This window comes from Ruditapes philippinarum, unplaced genomic scaffold, assembly GCF_026571515.1.
Source record: "Ruditapes philippinarum isolate M1 unplaced genomic scaffold, ASM2657151v2 ctg1007_1_1_1_1, whole genome shotgun sequence".
Taxonomy (NCBI): Eukaryota; Metazoa; Mollusca; class Bivalvia; order Venerida; family Veneridae; genus Ruditapes; species Ruditapes philippinarum.
Window position 1 is genome coordinate 105,444 of NW_026855886.1, and position 19,793 is coordinate 125,236.

At 30.8% G+C, this 19,793-nt stretch overlaps 1 protein-coding gene across 1 annotated transcript in view; it reads left to right on the top strand.

The window, feature by feature from the left end:
• The window catches only part of LOC132744714 (corticotropin-releasing factor receptor 2-like), a 165,278-nt gene that overhangs the window by 42,077 nt on the left and 103,408 nt on the right, over positions 1-19,793 (top strand). Inside the window, exon 3 of the mRNA XM_060733488.1 lies at positions 14,852-14,941. The gene's annotated coding sequence lies outside the window, so the exon portion shown is untranslated. The remainder of the gene's footprint in view (positions 1-14,851; positions 14,942-19,793) is intronic.

Consider the following 19,793-nt stretch of genomic DNA (forward strand, 5'->3'; position numbering starts at 1 on the left):
TTTTATACTATCTCACAGTACTCATGCTCTTTTATTTTATCATGGTCCATTTGGTAGCAAATGACCTATGTGACTGTAGGAAACCAAGATCGGCCGGCTTATTCGTGCTCTACCTAATTTGACGACTTTTCTATCCAATGCATTAACACCATGCCAATATGATTATATATCGTCATTAAAAGTACATAAGTTATTATAATTAATTTATCTAAGTGATACATTACATGGTGTTTTGTTTAGTCTTTTATTCTTCCCTCGCGCTGTCTGTTTACAAAATATATGGATATCCTCCTAATGGTATACGCACGCAAAATAATTCCCGCTACCAAAGAGGAGATATCTTGGTAAAGTTTTTCGTAAGAATAGACCACATCATTCGTATTCAGCGTACAAAAGAGACAACTTGTTTCTCCGATAATATCAGTAACTTATGCATTTGCACCAAAGATGAAAAGAGAACTATGATTTGCTATTTCTTTTTTTATTATCAGTTTTCAGGCAACTTGAAGACAGTTTGGGATTCAGTAATGAATATTTAATAATTTATGTTGAGCTTAATTAAACTTCATTTGTGTTGAGAAATCTTTTACGGTATCTTTTTTCTGTTTGTTTTATGTATTGGAAGGCAATACATCACCTTTGTATGCGGTTGCTTCTATTTACATGCTTTCAAAACCAATGCACACAACCGTATAGCTTGATGCTTTCTAGATAATGCAGAATAAATGACGAACTAAATTTTAGTTATATTTATATTTGGCGATTCATTAAGCTTGATTTGTATTCTCATTTTTAGTAGGTAAGTCCCTAAAGATGCCCAAAAAAACAAAATAAAATTGTTTCAGGTTCGGTTTTTTGGGTCTGTTCATCGACGGTAATGGTATTTGTTAGCCACCTTCCACGCCCTCTTAGCAACGGCGGCTTAAGCGGAATTCAAAATTAACCCTCAATAATTTTAAGTACTTTTAAGATGTAGCTACGATGTCAGGGATATAATGCTTAATGCACAATGATAAATTAAAAAGAAGTATTGTGAAGAAAGAAAGATTAGCTGTTACCTGGGTGAAGGTAGAAATCATTAAATAAATCATTCAAACTAAAAGAGACGTTTCCGATTTTTACATGAACAACACTTTAATCATTAACCAAATACTTTCTTATTTCCTTATTACGTTTTCATGTTAGCTCTCGTTTGTGACAGTTAAGAAAAAAGATACTTATTGATTGCATTAAATCTTATTTACCTACGAATTAAATTATTTCACATTGCAGGAAGTAAATTGTGGCCACTAATTTGTTGTCTTCTAAGCATATAACTGTTTAGTTTCGAGGAAATATTTTGTGGTCAGTTACTTTTACATATGGTTTAAATATGTTTAGGAATATTCATTTTAATTTAACCCTGAACCTGCCAAATTTCTTGCATGAACTTGCCAAGCGTTGATTTTTTAGAATTGTCAATTACTAACATTTTAAGGAATTCCACTGAGATCAAAAAGCTTAACAACTTAAAATTTGAGTTACTTACTTACTTACATAGATCAGCTGGGACACTTAAAACTGAAAGAAATGCAAGAGATAATTAAGAAATAAATTGAAAATCGTATATTTGTGCTATTCCAAGCCCGAGTGAAAAGGTTTTTTTTCTCTTCTTCTTTCAATTAGAATAATTATTCTGGATTGAAAAGTGAGCAAATGATCTGAAATTTAGCATACAAGTTATATGCCTAGACGCATAAATCTCGAAAAATTATTTCCAGTCTCGTTATCAAAATCACCTCAGTGAATCCCTTTAAGGGAATCATCGAGAAAAAATCTGGCATGTCTGAAAGTTTGTCAGCCTAGTCCGACTAACAAGGTATTACCAATTTCTCCTTAAGTGTTTGCCTACTTACTTAACATGATTTCTGAATCAGCACTGGGAGACAAATGGTCATCCGAGATCAAATGCCGTGGGGAAATTTCGCAACGCCCAGCGAGACCTACATGATGATCTTCCTATTGAGCTAAGTGGATGGACTAGGACAATGCAAAATTTGCACAATATAACCTTTAGTCTGCCTTTTGTAAATGTATGTTAAATGTTTTACACTGGCAAGGATGAAGCATCCAGAAATGTATGGCTGGTCAGAGAACTTATAAAGCAAACTAAAGATGTTATTATTGGATTTGTATTTACTTTAGAAACATGCATACTATCATGTTTATGACGTACTTAATTAGTTATTTTTAGCTGGTGTTTCTTAAATGAAAACATTTATTTTAAACCACATAAACTGTCATTAGAATGTCAATGTAGTGTATGTATACGTTCATTATATATAATTGTGCGGCAAACATCATTTACTGACAAAAAGGAAGAGGACACTGTAAATAATCAGTTGATACGTGACATGGATCGTGTTTCAATCGACACAAACAATCTGTTATATTTAGCATGACTATAAAAAAGTGTAATGGTAAATAATTATTAGTTTCCCGTGCATATAAGTTGATACGCAGGAAATTCTGACGAAAATAGCTTTTAAAAACGTAGTATTAAGACTTTGTACTCGCATTTAACTTTGAGCGAGACTTTATTTGCCGGACATTTATTTTGATATATTCAAATGCAATATTTAACCCATTATAACTTCATATTGACGTCTTTTTGCGCCTTCTCTCTCCTTATTGAGGCCTCAAATGGTGAGTAAATGCCCTATTTAGTCACCTAAAACTTGTTTCGTTTGAGAAATGTTGTAAAAAAGTGGTCATTGTTTCGGCGCTATCCTCTATCAAAAAGATTCATCAGGGTGGTGCCAGAGGGGCATTTGCCAACTTCTGCTAAGGGATTTGAAGGGGGCAGCACTTTGAAATCAGTTTTGATGGAAAAAATCAACGCAAATTAGTGATGTTTAGATATTTTGAAGTGTCCCCCTGCAATGGTAACAGGTAATTTAAGTTTGAGCATGTCGTTACAAAGGCTATGGTCCAGTCCACTTTTGTGCACATTGAAACTTTTATGGTTTCATAGCAATTTGAACTTGATACAGGAGGCTTATCAATGAAAGCAGCCATTTTTCGTAAAATGCTCAAGCAGAAATGGGTTATGGTCTCAGCTATGAATGCGAAATGTAAAGTAATGTAATTTATTAAAAATAGGTAACAATTTCGCATAATCATAATGTGATAAATATCTGTCCACAACATTATATTAAAGAAATTATTACCATTTCAACATTTTTCTTCTTAAACAGAATCAATTACAAGCAATGGAAAAGTCTTGTACATCTAAAAATTACCTGACAATCGGCAGCACGTTAAATAAACGAGATACCAGTTGTTAAAGCATGCAATAATACTTAATAGAAAAACTTATATAAATGAAAGAAAAACAAATAGCATTACAAATAACTTAAAGAAACATACGTCTTATACTTACATTGATTACTTAAATTATATTTAATTTACTTATAATTTAAATTATCACATCTTTATTACATTGCATTTAAGTGATAAACTGTTTCATTCACTGATTCGTTATATCACATATGGCAGTGACATATTTATTTGCAATTATACTACTAAGTTTATTTGACACTTTAAGGCATTAATTCGTCAAGCTATTTCGTAGTCGTTCAGTTTATCAGAAAGGCAAATCGGCTGGTTTATAAGACAAAAGGTTTATGCTTAAACGACATTAATAACCGTATTCAATAACAGGTTAGGCAGTTATTATCGAATGACGCGTTATAAATAGAAAGAAAAGGTGATAAGAAAACACATAATACGATACTCCGCTTTTCTGAATTGTTCTCATTGAGTTGTTTCACATTTTAAAAGCTTTTTTACAATATTTAAATCTGATAAACTACTTAATCAGATAAAAGGTAAACGGTCTGTATTTTATGTCACAGTTTTATTTTACTACCAAACTGATTTATTTTTGAGTGCGTATAGGATATGAAAAATTCTGCAAAACATTACGCTGTGCATAGGTGTTATAGCTAACCTCCGAGAAATTGTTTTCTACTTTTAAAGTAAAAACAGTGTTCTCTTATATGGTTGATAAAATAAAAAGCAACTTACTTAATGAAGAGCTTACCCCTGTTTTTCTTTTTTTTTTTTTTTTTGGGGGGGGGGGGGGTTAGGGGGGTCACCTTTGCATAAATTATTAGATACAGTGATATTTTGCAATCGTCTGAACCATTGATAATGGACGTTCAATAATGATGATGATGATTATATACAAATTATTGCTGTGCCTTATTATTACAAAAATATGGACATTATTAACAATGATTGGTCTAACATAATTGGATCATTAAAGCTGTTATCAGACTTTATTCTTAGGGATAAGGAGGCCAACGGAGACACACAGCTTGGTTGAATAGATCTTAAATAGGAACTTCTTAAAATAATTTGTTTCAAGAAAAAAGAATTTATATACTGACGTGTAATAAAGCTTTTCATCTTTGATACGAATTTATTTTTAATGTGAGTTTAATATTTGAAATTGGTTGAGTATTAGGAAAAATCCAAAAAAAAGTAAGCTATCCGTAGCGTCTCGTTATAATAACATTATAACAAAACAAGATTGAAAAAGAAGGGCATAAAGGCATCTGTTACTCCATGTTGTATACTTAGGAAATAGATATCAATTGTGAGTGCATTGTTGTAGAATAATGCACGGTTTGAGTTCAAATGCGTAGTAATATAATCACGAAGGCCGATAGGCCTGAGTGATTAATTACAAAGCATTTGAACGAAAAACGTGCATTATTATACAATAATGCACGAAGAATTGATATCTATTTCCATTCTAATACGTCAAGAAAAAATATAATTTTTATTATAACGTTGGACTTTATGTTTGGTGGTTGAATTTGTTTTCGCCTCAGAGTTTCCAATAGAAACGTTCTTTAGAGGCCGTTCCAGTGGGTTGAAAAAAAAACTGTTAAATCTACCGTTTGTAGAAACATTTTGAAAATAACGAATTTTGAAAACGTTGATACAACTTTGTTTGTTTATTTATTTCAGTTTATAATTTTCCAAGCGAAATACAAATTATTAAAAGTGAAATAAATGTAAAACTAAACTCGTTTGCGACATTAAATAGCGAACTTGATTTGATTGTTTTGCACGTGCTGTTTGGCGCTACATTGTGACGTCACGTAAACAACACTTTAAACGTCTGTACAGCGTTAACGACTGAATTAAAGATATTGGTGTTCGGATTAATTTTCTTAGTTAGACCATTTTCTTTCATTCTAGATAGTTTTCACAACAAAATTCGAAAAAAATTGTTTTAATTTATCAGATTTTTTAAACAAAATGGCGCCTTCAATGTGAAAATACACAGGGAGATAATAAGAACGGCGAGTGCATTGTTGTAGAATAATGCACGCTTCCGGCCTTCTTTGTCTATATAGAAAAAATTCCGATAGTGTTAGAATGTATTATTTATCATGATAATAGTTAACTCGTGCCAAACTTTACTGAAAGCATTTTAAAAGTTGCTGTTTAATAAATCCATAATTTGGTTAATTTTATTTCAACGTTTTATTTTAAGTGTCGTACCAAAACAACATTACATAAAAATGAGAAAAAACCAAAGCCAGATGTGAAATGAATGTTTGTTCTTATGCCTTGGATTATTTAGACGGTTCTCTAAAACAGAATTAATATCTCTCTCTAAAAGATAATGTTGTAAATCTCAGATAAATTTGCTGCCGAACTGATAATTCTCAGAATATAATGACATAAAATCTTCATCACTGTAAGTGCCAAATCATCACTAAATTGAGGATGTAAAACATTAATTGGTTAAAGTTTATTACCGTTTTTCTCACAATGTTATCTTTAAGTGCTATGAAGGAGAACATTAAGCCTAATCTTATGTCCAAATGAGGGATTTGATACTGATAATCATTTTGTTTGGTTAGGAATAAAGATATTTCTGATTGTTTTCTAGAAGACGTTTTTGCTCTTCAAATAGTGGCATTACGTTATCGATCATTTATTAAATTCAGATAAAATTCGGATAATTACATAACACAAATGTTCGGTTTACTTCTGTAAAGTTGGTTAATGTAGCTTGTTTTTATAAGTAAACATATGGGAACCGTTCAATGTTAATAAGTAGTGAAAATACTTTATATTCAATAGAAATTATATAACACCATTTAAATATGGTACTTTCCTAATTATAAGTTGAATTGCGAAAGTCAATCTGTTACAGAAACTTGCATATATTATATGTTATTATAAGCAACCAAATTCTCTGCCACATCATAAATTGAACACGTTACACGTTCTCGGACAACAAGCCGCATACAATACATAGGATTTTACGAAACGGTTAAGCACCGTCCATAACAAATTAGATTTGTTCTATTTTTCTCACCACACGTAATCTGATATAGGAAGGAAAGGATAACCAGCATTGCGATACGTTTTATAACAGAGCATGGCAAAACTGTAGTTATTAGTCTGGAAATGTTTACTTTTGCATGTATTTTAAGTTTAAAAAGAAAAGAATTGTATCGTAAACTTTTATTTTGCGTTTTACAATTACAGTTTTTTCTTAAATCTATTCCGATGCATGGAATTGACGGATAATTTTATCTTGAGTTGCATCGCAGTATTTATGTAGCGCAGCACCCACGATAAAGAGATTATTGAGATATGCCACAATGGTTGAATTTCCATACCTTGATTCTTATATTTGTTTTTGTTTTTTTTCTAATAAAAGTTGGTAAAAAAAAACATTCACTGCAAATTTGATAGGGCACGATAAAGAGGGTTTTAGCCAACTGATATAGGAAGCATTCCGTTCCTAACATTTTGTTTATGTCAGAATGTGTCATTTAATGTCAAAGTGTGTAATAATATTAATAGTATACGTAACATTTCTATACACCTACAGAGGTTCATGCATAAAATACTGCAAAATCATTAATTTTAAAAGATTTAGAATCATAATCAGAAAGATGAAACTTACTGACTCCACTAGGTGTTTTTACTATTAATTTCTCGAGATGCATGTTGCGATGAATGCAGATAAAGACCAATAACTCATGTGCAAAATTTCAAACCGTTTTTCAAATTTTTAAACTATTGATTCAAATTGTAAAAAATGACTCAAAAATTGAAAACGTGCATCGGAATAAAAAATCTCAAAAGTACGAATTTCAAATTTAATTATGTGTATATTTCTCAATTATCCTTCCACATTTTTCTGTTTCAAGTGTATGTAAGAAATTAAAAAATAATGCAATTAGGATTCTAGACCACAGCGGAGTTGTTCCTTTAACCAAATGCATTGTAAGACTTGTATATTCAATACAGCGAGTATTAAAACTTGCCCAACATGCACAACTGCCGGTAACATTAGGTGTATCACGGGCAAAAATCCCCTTGTAGCTGAGTGGTTGCTTAAAAAAGATGAGGCATCAGAACTTCTTTCATCGTGTATCCCTGCATGATCGTTAGAGGCGACTTATTTTGTTTGGATTACTGGAGTATATTTACATTCTGGAGTCTTAGCTATAGAAGGTAAGGTGGTTTTGAACCCCGGTATTTCTGTAAGTTCAACCAAGGTTATCCAAATACATCTTACCTGATTCGACGCCACATGACCTTAATGCGCTGTAAAACAAACAAAACCAAAGGAGCAATAATTGTTGTTTTAAGTAACGTTACAATGAAATTGTTCTTAAGTAACCGAAGAGACGGAATCTTTTCCGTATCAATTTCAATCATTATCACTAAAATTGCTGTCGAAAGTTCTTTCTTTTTTCAAAATTATTAACCAGTGTAATAAAACAGATAGTTTGGGGAACAAAAATGAGTTCTGAAAGATAAATTATAGCATTTTCACACAAGAATTTCAATCTTATTTCCGTCGAAAGTCCCGACAAATTAAAAATTTTCTTCGTAATTGACAAGTACTTTTTCAAAGCGTGAATCTCCATGAGTGAGAGTGTATCATTTCTTTTTTTCAAATTAGTAAAACCGTAACATTAGAAAAATGCTGTCTGGAATCTAAAGCTATCAACAAATCGTATCCTTTATGTATCATGGTAAAAATATATTGATATAATATGATATATTCACAATACAATTATATCTATCATTTCACTTTCCTTTAGGTGCGTTTATATATCGAAATATTGGTATATCATTTAATGTATGAAACTTGAAATTGTACCTTAAATCAGGAAAGAAAATTGTAAACATAAAGAAAGATATCTCAATCGTAAAGACGAATGCAAATTGTAATTGTCATACGGTAAAGGTTACAGTTGAAGCGGCAGTATCAATTTAATAAAATTATTCCAGTACATGCACATGCTAAAATAGTTTTTAAATTATTAAACTTTAAGTATGCTTAATAAAATACTGTTTGATGCATGTTTATTTCCATTTAAGTATCAATTTATAATACAGCGAACCATATATATTATTATTTAAAAGTGAAATGGTCCATAAGGAAATATAACGTTGATAATATAAAGTATTGTCCGTGACAACAATCACAAATGACATATATATTGTTGGTGTGATATATACATGATGGGGTGTGACAGATCTACATATAGCAGATAAGAAGTTGTTCTGAAACGAAATATTGTTTTTCATCATATAAATAGTTTAGCACTCTATCAACATTTTTATTTCAAGAAACATTTTATACGTAGATGCAAATGATACATTTCTTTTGTTGTTTACATTTCTGTTTTTGTTGTTTTTCTTTATTTCAAAACCTTGGTATATACACAATTTATTTTAGTTCGATTGTGTAGGAAGCTATTAGCTTATAGACATACTTCCGAATCCGTTCCTGGAACCAACCAGTACTGAGCAATTAGTGTAAAGTTTCTTGCCCAAGAAAACAACGACTTGCCCTTGGTTGGTTAAATCCATGCGGCTATCAAATATAATATAACAAGCGCGACGCGTTTACCACTCGGTCATGCTGTCTGTTGGCTATTCCAACCACTTAAACTTAGCATTCAAAAACCTGCCGCATTTTATTCATTTTTATGTTTTGATAAGATTAATGTGAGTATTATTCTGTTTCTTATATCGCTTCTGTATCATTCCCTGCGGTCTGGAGACCGCAGGGTATTGGTACGCGTTTAACTTTTGAGGCATGGAGTAGCACGTGACCTGTTTTCGGTACATGGAGGAGCATGTGATCTGTAAACCGTACATGATTGGTTAATAGACCTTTCCGAAAACCTAGCTAAATACCGTTTGCCGGTACGTTACGGATTTACATGTAGGGAAACAAAAAACTATTACGGGATATTTCTTATTTTCTATAATTATTTTACCGTTTAAGGTGGAAAAACTTGAATGTAGTGTTTGAAAATTATCAATGTTTCTTTAATATCTATCAAATTGTACAAACAATAAATTGTTTATACTGAAAATCTACAAAATTAAAATATTCGTAGTGGCATCTGCCATAATAAATAGAGATATTTTCTGCGTAAACTTGTGTGTTTACTTTATTTATTTTTTGCTCGAAATTATTCATAAAATGGTAGGCCTATTTAATCATTTTCTTAAAAAGAAATAACTGTTTTATGTTCGGCCTTCTCCGGTCTTCAACGGTCACTAGTTTCCAAAGACCTTCTTCTATATTGATCGTTTATTCAATTGTCAACTATATTCCTGATACAAATGTTTATTTATTCCCCCTAAATAATGTTGAAAATAGTTAAATGAAATATCTTTATATCATTAAAATGTTCACCGCAGGAAACCATTTTACTTGTTATATACTAAAATGCTTGTATTCAAATATAGTACGCACTGAGATGTCAGAGAAAAGTTTATATCTTCTTCACTCGACATAGTTTTCATTTAACAAATGTAAAGAATTGAAAGCTCGTGATAATGGGGAATGACAGAAAGTTTCACATAACGTTTATTGGTTTGATTAAATAAAATAATACCTATTCTTTAATTTTGTACTTGATTTTCAAATCCATACTAGTTTTCTCTGAATATTTGGCTGAGATTTATTGGTAATTGAGGGAGATATTCAGAAAGGTCAACGACCAGTATATTTCATAACAAGCTCCCCGTCATAATATAATTATTACTAAATAACACTCTTGGGTACCACGCAATCAAGGAATCTGCTACTAGTTTTTTATACTACTTTTTATTCATAGAGATAAGTTAGAAATTGCCATGCCGCAGACAAAATATGTTAATGGTTTACAAGTGCCAAATTCAACTTAGAAAATTTAAAATTTGTAATTATTTGGCAGTTTTCTGAATAGCTTCCTAATGCCTATACTTGCGTTATGTTGTTTAACCGCATTCAAAGATGTGCATGAATGAGCCGAGCAGAGTCTGGGGTTAAAAGTATGCATGCACTTTTACTTTCGGTATTCACGTCCACATGTCCGTAGGGTTCTTTTGTGAAAAAGCTACCAAGATATATTGCAGTTTTATTTCAGGTGCCTGCTCTAGTCGGAAATAATGCTTCATTAAACTTATAAGAAGCCATATGACAATTTCGGTATGACAATCGCAAGGGTAAACAAACATTGCTGTATTGATATCAAGAAAATATCAAGTAATAAACCCCAAAAAAAATGAAATCGAATGAAGTCCAAGTTATGTTAGGAAGGTAATGACATTAAAGCTATATCAACATAACAACTCTTCACTCACTTGTGCATGCAAAACAATAATTGGTTAAAGTTTATTGCCGCTTTTACTCACAATTTTATCTTTAAGTGCTATGAATGAGACCATTAACCCCAATCCTGTGCTGAAATGAGGGTTTTTTATGTTGATAAACATTCTGTTTGTTTAAAGACAGACGATTCAGACAAGTAGTGGTACATTTGTTGATAATATTGGTTCATCAAAAACAATTATTGAATGCAGCTTTAAATGATTCAGATAAAGCTCATTTTAGTGACAAAACTGTCCGGTTACCCATTGTAAAGTTGGTAGGTCGTCGTTTTTGTTTTATAAATGGGCGAATGAGAGCAGATAGATGCCAATTACCTGTTTTGATACTCAACTGAAATACACTATTATTTGTCTGGATGATGCCGAAATTTTAAGTAGGATTGTGAAAGACATTTTGCAAAGAAGAAACTGAATTTATTTTTTATGTATAATTGTCATAATCATTGCCACATCGTAAATTGAACATTAAGCATTAATAAGTTGGAATTCGGTCAACAAGCTGCAATAAACAATGAATATTTTCTCTTAGACCATTAATTTTGAGCACCACCCACAATAAACCATTTCAAATTTTTTTTTGCCTTTTGCATGGAGAAAGTACCAAAAACCTGAGTACTGTTTTATAACATTCTGTTGATATTTTGAAGAGTGTTTCTTATTTATACATTCAGCTTAATATAAAATATTTTCCCTTACATTAAAACTGTCAATTATATCACTGTTTCAAAAATAAAGAAAAATAGAACAATGAAGAACTGTTTAGCTTGTCAAATCAAGTACGCTGTAATAAAACAAACGTCATGGAGGCGTTTTTTTTTTAAATTAGAATATGCTTATTCATTTATGTTTAGAGTCAACACTTGTACAAATATAAATAGAGTCGTTTGATAAGAGTGCAAGTGTTGTAAGAACAATTTAATTATGCTGGAAAGCGGAATTTGAATCAGGACCCAGCATTATATTACAATTCATCTTTTGCTTTAATTTACTCTAATGTTTCGTCATTTAATAAAAGTTAATTAAAATGTGCTTAATACATGACACAGAAGTGTCCTTTGTTTTGAAGTATTTTCAACCCGTCGTAGAGCTACTAAATTCTTTGTACAAAGTTATCTGTAAATAGCGCTGTCTAAAGATTCTTCCTTTTTCCAAATTAGTAAAGTGTTATGATAAAACAGATAATTTGCTGAGTCCCGAAAGATAAATTATAGCATTTCCTCCACAAGGAATCCGATCTTATTTCCTTTGAAAGTCCAGACAAATTAGGAGTTTTCAACGTAAAAGACATAAATGTTTCACCTTGTGAATCTTCCAGTCTAGGAGTATATTTATCAGAATTAATAACGAAGTATTATATTTTTTCAGACAATTGTTGCAAAAATCTTAAGAGTAACTGTATTGCTATCATACAAAGATTAGTGTTCGGTTTTTTTTATTTATTTGGTAATTACAACTAAAAGAACAATAACAAATAAATATGATAAAAGCTATATTTTTAACTTATTATAAGCAATTATCTATAAAAAAATCTATAAAAAACAGAAAGTAGCTTTTTCTTTTTTGCAAAAACATTCGTTTTCTTGTGAAATAATCTCCCAAGCTAAAATTTATTACATTAGCTTTTGGGTGAATTAAAAAAGAACCATTGATCGACGTGCTGTCATAGTTTATCCCAACATGAAATAACAAGTACTTATAGATGACTCTCACTTTTAAACAATGTATTTAAAGCTTTATACAAATAACTTATCACATTCGCCTGGTATGTTGTTAATGGTCAGTTCTCATTTCTTGCACATTCTGCCCTAATGAAAGAAGGTTCTTTGCCGTGCTTTTTTGTGATACTTCTGATGACATCTATAAACTGGGTAGTTTTAACACGAAGAACTAAATTACCACGTGGAAATATATTAAAATTGCAAATCAAACCAATATTTATTTTCTTATTTACTATTTACTTTGAAAGTTAAAAGTACGTTTGCTAAACTGCGAAGTGCAATAAAAGTCTTTTTCTTTTGAATCTTTTTTCAACATGAACGATATTTTCGTATACTATTGGCTACTTGTCGATTGCTTAACCTTATCTGTAATAATCGCGGAAGGAACAAGAATTATGTATTTTTATGGCATGCACTAATGATTCGTTATCATGCAAACAAATTTGCAGCAAGCTGTCGATAGCGCATTGAGGCATTTTTCATCCAGATAGATCAAATGAAATAATATAAATAGAATATTGTAATTAAACATTGTATGAGAAAATGACCTTGTTCATAGAATATAGAACCTATTATGCTTAGATGTCAGAATTTTTTTTATACATTGTCCGGTTGAAGTATATACTTTACATCGTTGCTAGACAAGTTCTTCATCATTTAGATAATATAAGCGAGGTAGAAGCTTATAATTATTCTAGACGTCATGTTTCCAAACCAGGCTTCTAAGGTGAATCAAATATTTTGATAACTTTTATTCTGCGATTTGGTGCTGTATAATCTGTTTAATCAAAAAGAATAGTTGCCTGATATCGTTCTGAAATTATAAACAACAGCTTGGTTGAAATGTGTTGTTTAATAAATCCGAAAGCATATGTACATATTTTACTTTTTTCACATGTTTCTTTAAAGCAGCAAAAGAAGCTTTTCAGTTTTGAAACATTCGCTTAATAAACAAAAACATTACAATGTACATTGACAACTTAATTACTGTGGAACATAACCAGCGAATGTGAATTAAGCGTTGAATGACATAATACTTTATATTTGAGTAAATATGATATCGTTTACTTTCAGAGTGTAAAAGAGTTGTCGTAGGTATTTCTTTCAAGACATTGACAATAGTGGATGCTGAAAACATTTCGACTTGTCAAGAGGTAAGTTATACGTGATTGGTTTCGTTTGAATTGAATGATAAATTTACTAGAACAATTTGGACTGATTTATAGAATGAATAATGTTGACAAACAAAGCTAAACAAAACAAATAAACGTTAAGCATTTTCATGAATTATTTAAGGAGTCTGATTAGGGATTGTTCTAAGGACTTCATGAGTGAGTAAAGATTTTCTTTTATAGTGTGTTATATTTCGTTGTGTCCTAAACATTTACTATGCTGATCCTTGAGTAAAATATGTTAATCTCAGAAATTTTGAAATTTATGAATATTTTTTTTACTGAATGTGTCTAATGTGAATAAAATACTGAATAAATTATGTATGGAAAGCTGTGTTCCCTAATACAGGTAAAGTAGACTTGGTCTTTTCTTTCAAAAAATGCCAGTTTTTAATGACACTATATTTTCACATTATGAACCATCATGGTGTGTAGAATTTTAAACATTTTATATCTACTTTGTGTGAAGTCAAAGATATTTTATTTATATTAACAAAGAGACTGTGTAATTAGTTTTCAATACTTTTTAATACAATTAATCATTGTTAGGCGCCCCAAGTCCACTTTCATTCAGCATTGCTACAATATGTAGTGACGTACCCAACACTTCTGTAATTTAGACATACTTAGAACGCACATTAAAATGATTGTCTTACAATGTCCTTATACTTAAGTTACCGTATTTGCACCTTCCACCTACTCCTGGCAGCTACAACTTTCGGTGTTGTCGTTGTGCTTCCTACAAATAAAGGAAATAAAGGATTTTTGTCGGGTTATTTAGATGATTTGCCAGTGATATGAATCGGCCATCATACACAAACCCTGGCTTAAAAACCAAACGTATTTATATTTTAAACTATCAAATGATGTTAATGTTACTTATATTATTTTGATTTACACCGATTTATTACTAGTATTTGGTGCTAGAATTGATGACATTGTTTTAACAAAAGTTTTTGAGTTGGGCATTGAAATATCGTTCTTGAAATGTAACAAATCAAGCTGTTGAAATGTGTTGTTTAATAAATACGAAGGCATATGTACATATTTTACTTTTTTCACATGTTTCTTTAAAGCAGCAAAAGAAGCTTTCCAGTTTTGAAACATTCGTTTAATACACTTAAGACCTTACAAAAACATTACAATGTACATTGACAACTTAATTACTGTGGAACTTAACCAGCGAATGTGAATTAAGCGTTGAATGACAGACTTAATACTTTATATTTGAGTAAATATGATATCGTTTACTTTCAGAGTGTAAAAGAGTTGTCGTAGGTATTTCTTTCAAGACATTGACACTTGTGGATGCTGAAAACATTTTGACTTGTCCCATACAATCAAGAGGTAAGTTATACGTGATTGGTTTCGTTTTGATTGAATGATAAATTTACTAGAACAATTTGGACTGATTTATAGAATATATAATGTTTGACAAACAAAGATAAACAAAACAAATAAACGTTAGCATTTTCATGAATTATTTAAGGAGTCTGATAGGGATTGTTCTAAGGACTTCATGAGTAAAGATTTTCTTTTATAGTGTGTTATATTTCGTTGTGTCCTAAACATTTACTATGCTGATCCTTGAGTAAAATATGTTTATCTCAGAAATTTTTGAAATTTATGAAATATTATTTTACTGAATATGTCTAATGCGAATAAAATACTGAATAAATTATGTATGGAAAGCTGTGTTCCCTAATACAGGTAAAGTAGACTTGGTCTTTTCTTTCAAAAAATGCCAGTTTTTTAATGACACTATATTTTCACATTATGACCATCATGGTGTGTAGAATTTTAAACATTTTATATCTACTTTGTGTGAAGTCAAAAGATATTTATTTATATTAACAAAGAGACTGTGTAATAAGTTTCAATATTTTTTAATACAATTAACCATTGTTAGGCGCCCCAAGTCACTTTCATCAGCATTGTACAATATGTAGTGACGTACCAACACTTCTGTAATTTAGACATACTTAGGAACGCACATTAAAATGATTGTCTTACAATGTCCTTATACTTTAGTTACCGTATTTGCACCTTCCACCTACTCCTGGCAGCTACAAATTTCGGTGTTGTCGTTGTGCTCCTACAAATAAAAGGAAATAAAGGATTTTTGTCGGGTTATTTAGATGATTTGCCAGTGATATGAATCGGCCATCATACACAAACCCTGGCTTAAAACCAAACGTATTTATATTTTAAAATATCAAATGTTGTATAGATGTTACTTGATAATTAATTGTTTGAGATTTCTGACACCGATTCAGTTACTAGTATTTGTACTGCTAGAATTTGATGACATTTTGTTTTAAACAAATGTTTTTGGGGTTGGAGGTCAATAAGAAAATCATATTGTGCTCTTATGCGTAACGAATTTTCTAACCGTTGCTGCTTTTATATCTTTTACATTTATCTGCATCGATCTTCATTGTATAAATTTAACATTTTCACCAAGCGTTTGGTTATGAACAATAAACAACCATTTTCATAACCAGACGTTGATAAAACATTCAATTATAAAGACATCAACCTTTTATCATTTTAAGAGCGACCATAAAGATTATAATGGCATTTAAAAATACAAATGATAATAATGTGAATTGTTTTGGTTAATCAAAGTTATAACTAGACTTTATCTTAGGATGATAAGACAGTCAATGTTCGAATAATTGCTCAATTTGAAAGATTTTTATTCAATTCGGTCAAGTAGAAAATAGCATTTTTATTGTTATTCAGAGAAGCAGTTCCTTATTTAATGTACATGATATTAAGTAACTTATTTTACACACTAGTGATTAGATATAAAGACCGTCTCATGCCCGAATGTTTGTATGTGCAGTTATCATAAATATTTATAAATCTTTTATCAAATAGTCAACTTGTAGTAATTTATCGACCAATTTAAGCATGCCATTTTAGCTTTTAAGTGACTTAATGAACTCATCTGCTGTTCTTAAAATTTTAACATTTCGTTGTTTTCATATAATTATTATTTAAATGTTGAATTCTGTTGGAGTCGGCACTAGGGCGGCCGTGGACGGTACCTTGCTTTTAACCACAACCATCCATTAACAGGTTCAATCAAATCGAGTCTGCCACATTTTCATTCTTCCTTTATGCGTGTCCTTCATGGATTCGTTTTTCTTTATTCAATATAATTTATAAACATTTATTCAGTTTAATTTGTCTAAAGACGGTCTCTGTTAATGTCGTATATTCTATTCAATTGATTGAATAATATATATATTTTTTTTCGAAATGGGAAAATTTATAAAGGTTTATTTCTGATTCGGCACGAACTAATGCATCTTCACTGCAAACATGTCTGATTTTTGACATTAATAAGACAAGCGGCTACATTCTCGACATTATCAGATTGCCAAATGGGTAAGTTTACATGGCAAAAGGGTTTATATTGCAGAGTTTATAACTGTATAATTAGGCTTTAAGGACGAAATTGTGCATTATATAACAAGAATCCAGTGTTAAATATATCGCGTAGTCTTCAGTCGTGAGTTAGAAAAATGATAAGATATAAATCACGGGTTCGTTAAAAACTGATTTCAATCTATATAGTTAGATTTTGCAATATGTCAAATGTTTAATAAAATATCTATCTAATACAAAATAAGTGTGTTCAATATTAGGCATCACACATGGAATTTACTGGCACTGAAAATAGTATTTTATCAGCATTCGAAGTGCAGATAATATGTAGTGTTGCAGTTATTAACTGAAAATAAGCCTTTTTATACTTCTGATTGATTTTTTTGTTTGTTTGTTTGATTCATTTTACGCATTTTCTCAACAGTATTTCAGTCATTTAGGCGGGTAGGTTCCTAACCATCGTTCCTGGAGAATAACACCAGTACTAGACTACCTTCCTCCGTGCTGAACTACCAAAGCATCTCCCGGGGATCGAACCCACGCAAGAGAGGTGATTGATGTTCATCATTTTTGTTCATTGCAGAACATTTATTGTCACATGATTTATATATTTTTCTCTATTATCTCTACAGGATTATGCCTTTTTAATTTTCTTCGACTGATATCATAATTGTTTTGTAAAATACTGAAACTGTCTCTAAATTTAACATCTATTCAACTCCATGTCTTGTAAAGGTAACACATCGACATATCAATTAAAAGTGTTCTTTAAAAGAAATACAATTATTTGAGGAGAAACACTACTCGTCCTCTATACTAAGATATAAAATTAACGGGAACATTTTAAGTTTGACCGATCCTCTACCCTCTAAGTATTGTGCACTACCTTTATTTCCTGTCAAATAAACAGCATCTGTGCATTTTGTTCTGCCTCTGTTTTATTACAATGTATACAGAGTCGGTTATTGTTTTGCTCCCTTTTCCTATGTTTTTCTCAAACCTCTCACAGTTTTATTGTCCCATGTATTCGTGGATTGGAAACGATATTGTTGCATAACTTTACTTTTATGTCGTCTGACCTTTGAATTTCAAGTATTTGTTACTTTTGCCAGCAGGTATCCGAATTTACAATTATATCCTACAAGACAGACAGGCAGCCTTTTGTTGGAAGTCAACGACCGATTTTTATCATAACAATCCTCTTGTTATAACAACATTATCTGATAGATTCACTTCATTAACATGCCATTAAGATGTCCGGGACATCATTTCTCTAAGTTTTTTTTTATTTATTATTATAGTTATTTGCTATCTCAAAACTATAGATAAACTATGTTAATGATGTTCGGGTGCCAATTATTACCTATAGGATTAAGAATTCATCTGATATTAATTTGCTTTAGTCAATAATTCATATAAATGTGAAAATTATGTTTTGTCTGAGCTAGCTGAAATATTACTTGCATAATCATTAAACCTTACATAGAAAAACGAACCCTGTTATGTAATGTCGTGAAAATATTCAAATGAACATAAGCTGAGAAGGTTAAAGACTGGGTTTGCCCTTGATGCACAAAGAACAATGCACCATTTTGTATTATAACCGATTTAGGCTTTATCAATTAATATGCTAGAATCTATAGATCAAACGTATAATTTTTCACATGCTGTTAAAATTTTGTAACGGCGTTTTCCTAGCAGCGTTATACATGTACAATACCTTGCAAATCAACGGTTATTGAAACAAAGAATAGGCGATTCTTCCTCGTGTCAACATACAGTCTTGTTTCATACTTTTTTTAATACAATGCTGTTATTGTTTTACAATCAAAATTCTTAATATATATGAATATCATTTGTCATCATCAAGAGTTAAATGTTTTCGGTAAGATATTTTGGAGATCCGTTAATGTCAATTAATTGGTTCTTAATTGTTGTCTTTGATACAAACTTTCGTTTCGTTTGAAAACATAAACGTTAATAATGACATGGAATCGTTGTATTCAAAAGTGCATTTCATTTATAAATTTCATATACATGTATAACCCTACAATAACTTCAATAAAACTACAATAACTTAAATCAATACTACAAGAACATATGAAACACTACAATAAATGTATAGCACTGCAATAATTTTATTACACTACAATTACATATATAAAATTACAATAACTTTTATTACACTACAATAACTTATAACACACCTCAATAACTTATATAACACTACAATAATATAACACTACACTGTATATAAGTGAAAATGAATTAAACAAGCTCGGCCTGGTGTGAAATAAAAACATATTAATATGTGTATGGTAGATATATTTAATTGACTCGCATTAAAGCATGCGCATTTCTTCTGAAGCGGTCGTAATCTCCCTCGTCAATAAGCATTTGTCGAAATGATAATGCAATGATGGTGATGACGTAAAAGCTACGTCAGAATTATTATCAAATCATCGTATAATTCAGAAATATTTAACATTTATTGATTCAACCGAATTTCAGCCTATATTATGTCTTAATCTTTAAGTGTTTTTTTGCAAATAAAATATAAAGCTTAATCGTGTGCTTAAATGTGGATTGTAGCATAAAGAAACATATAAGTTTGTATGGCACACTCGCACATTCTTAGATGGAATGAAAATGCATTTTCGAATATATTCATCATGTATGCAGTTAATGTATTTATAGAAATCAGATGTTTTTAGAACTACATACGAGTATTCGACATAAATGATTCTTTTGACAGCTTTTAAGTTTTAACAGTTACTGTAACAAAATGAGCATAATTTTTAAA